Source organism: Aplysia californica, unplaced genomic scaffold (assembly GCF_000002075.1).
Source record: "Aplysia californica isolate F4 #8 unplaced genomic scaffold, AplCal3.0 scaffold00208, whole genome shotgun sequence".
NCBI lineage: Eukaryota > Metazoa > Mollusca > Gastropoda > Aplysiida > Aplysiidae > Aplysia > Aplysia californica.
The window spans coordinates 350472-352971 of record NW_004797478.1 but is presented as its reverse complement, the minus strand read 5'-3'; the positions used below and the strand labels follow the sequence as shown (position 1 = coordinate 352971).

Below are 2500 nucleotides of genomic sequence, written 5' to 3'. Positions count from 1 at the left end.
AGCAACAGTGAAAAGCTGCTCTGTCTTTGCGCCGAATTGGAGTTCATAGTAACAAACACTTACTTTAAACATCGGAAAAGCTAACAAGGTGAAATGGTAGAAGGTTTAGCACCCTATCAACATTATTAGGTCATTTAAGAGGCAGGACTTCCGAGTTTAACGTTCAACTCCGAAAGGTCAGACCCAAATGGGAAATTGATGGAAAGTGTCTTGCCAATGACACAACGTCGGACTGAGTCGAGGCTCGAACCCTCGAACCCGCAATCTCAGCATTACGATTTCCGTAGTTGAAAAAAACCGTACAAAAACTTGGCACAAATGGATTGATCTGGAAACTTCCCAACAAATAGACTTCATATTAGCAAACAAAAGTACTATCACGGACTCCAGGGCAGTACCAAACCATGTAATTGACACCGATCACAGACCAATCATCCTCAGCCTAGCGAGAAAGAAGACACACAGAAGAGCACATACGAAAAAGCGAAAGGCTATCAAAATGAAGAACTTGGCTGACCCTGTCATTCAGACAGAAATAAAGGAAACAATGAGAGAAGAATACGAAAAGCTACCATCAGAGGCCAGATGATTCGAAGAAGAATTTTTTCTTTGTATGAGTTTTTATGACTTCGAAGAAGAATAGCAAAAAAACCCAACAACAAACAAAAACAAAACACAAAAAAAAACCCAAACAAAACAACAACGACCATAAAATAAAATCTAAGAAAGAAGTGCAGCACAAAAAAGGGAGATAAAAAAAGCAAACGTAAAGAAACAATTTGGTGGAATGAAACCAAAATGCCACAAAGCTGAAGAAAAAACTCTACCAAAATGGAGGAAAACTATAAGATTGAATTCAGAAAGGCATGAAGAAAGACAAAGAGGGTCATCAAATCAGCATAGGAAAGCTCTTGGGAGAACTATGGAGTACTACTAACTAACCTGAATAAGAACAACGGACGGGGGTTCTTCCAAAGTGTGCGGTCCACGAGAGTAAGGGATGAGTCATAATATAACCCAAATCGCACAATAAATGACAAAAGTGGAAACGTTATAATATAGGCCCTACAGATAAAGCCAAAATCAAGAAGAGATTGCCGAGCACTTCCAAGAACTGCTAAACCCTATTGGAGAAAAAGAAAATGATACACTGAGACCTGGAAAGGTGTAAAATAATGAGCCACCTATTCTCGTCAGCGAGATGGAGGAAGCACTGAAAAAGAGGCCACAAAACAACAAATCTCCTTGACCATACGACATCGTCAATGACACAAAGTCATGCGGGGGCCTCAGCACGCTATGGCTCAAACGAAACCTCAAAGCAGCATTGGAACAAACACAATACCCAGAGGAGTGACAACCCCGTATCGTAGTACCTATTTGGAAAAAGAAGGGCAAAAGTAAGGAGTGTGGCACATATACAGAGGAATATCACTACTTAGCCATGTTGGACACACAACTAAAACAAGTACAGAAATTCAAATACCTTGGAAACGTGTTCTCATCAGACAGGAAAATGGACTGAGAAACAGAAACATGAGTACAAAAGGTAAATTATGCAGCTACACTAGCTAAAACCCACCCTCTCCCATCAAAACACTCCAGTGGAGACAAATGACCAACTTATCAGATCAATCTATATATAATAACTTTCTGTGTCAAACTGAACCCTCAAAAAAGCAAAACAAAATAGAATAACAGCAATCGAGATGAAATGTCTTACAAAAACATTAAAACACCTCAAGAAGAGACAGACAAGAAACGAAGACATCAGGACAATGAGTATTCGTCGAACCGAGATTTAAAATACATCGAAAGACAACAAGTATGATGGTTTGGACACTTAATGAGAATGGGGCCTAAAACATGTGATTCAATGGCTTGAAGGCAAAAGGAAGGCCAACAACAAAAAAAGATGGATCGACGGCGTGAAAAAAACCCTCCAAAGGAACAGCATGACGATCCAAACAGCAGTACACCTGGCCCATGTCCGACATTTACGTCTCCCCTCGACTCCTCGTAGTATAAGAGGACAGAAAAAAACGTAAAAGTAAATTGCAATACTACTACTACTACTACTAATAATAATAATAATAAGGATAATGTTATGTAAAATTTTACTATTATTGTTATTGTTAAACTATAATTTTCAGCTTTATCAGCACAATCACTATTGTTGAACTAAAAAGTTACTTCAAATAACAACTGGGTATCGCTGTGTGCTTTCATGTCTGCTGTTCCCAATAGTGTGCTTACACGTTTGCTGTACCGCACCACTGCTTCACTTTATGGCCATATATATAATATATATGTTCCGCCGAATTTGCAGCTCGACGCAATCGTATGATTGCACTACGCGCTTTTAATGATCGTATAATTGCGCGGCTAAGATTGCACTGCTGAGCGTTCTTGACTATCTGACAAAAATGTTCAGATCGTTCAGAGAGCAGTATGTATGTACGTATGTATGTTGTGCGTGCGTGCGTGCGTGCGTGCGTGC

General features: G+C 39.6%; 1 protein-coding gene across 1 annotated transcript in view; it reads left to right on the top strand.

The window, feature by feature from the left end:
* Positions 1 to 2500, top strand: part of LOC101854502 (potassium voltage-gated channel subfamily A member 7) — a 22466-nt gene that overhangs the window by 16651 nt on the left and 3315 nt on the right. The window lies entirely within an intron of this gene.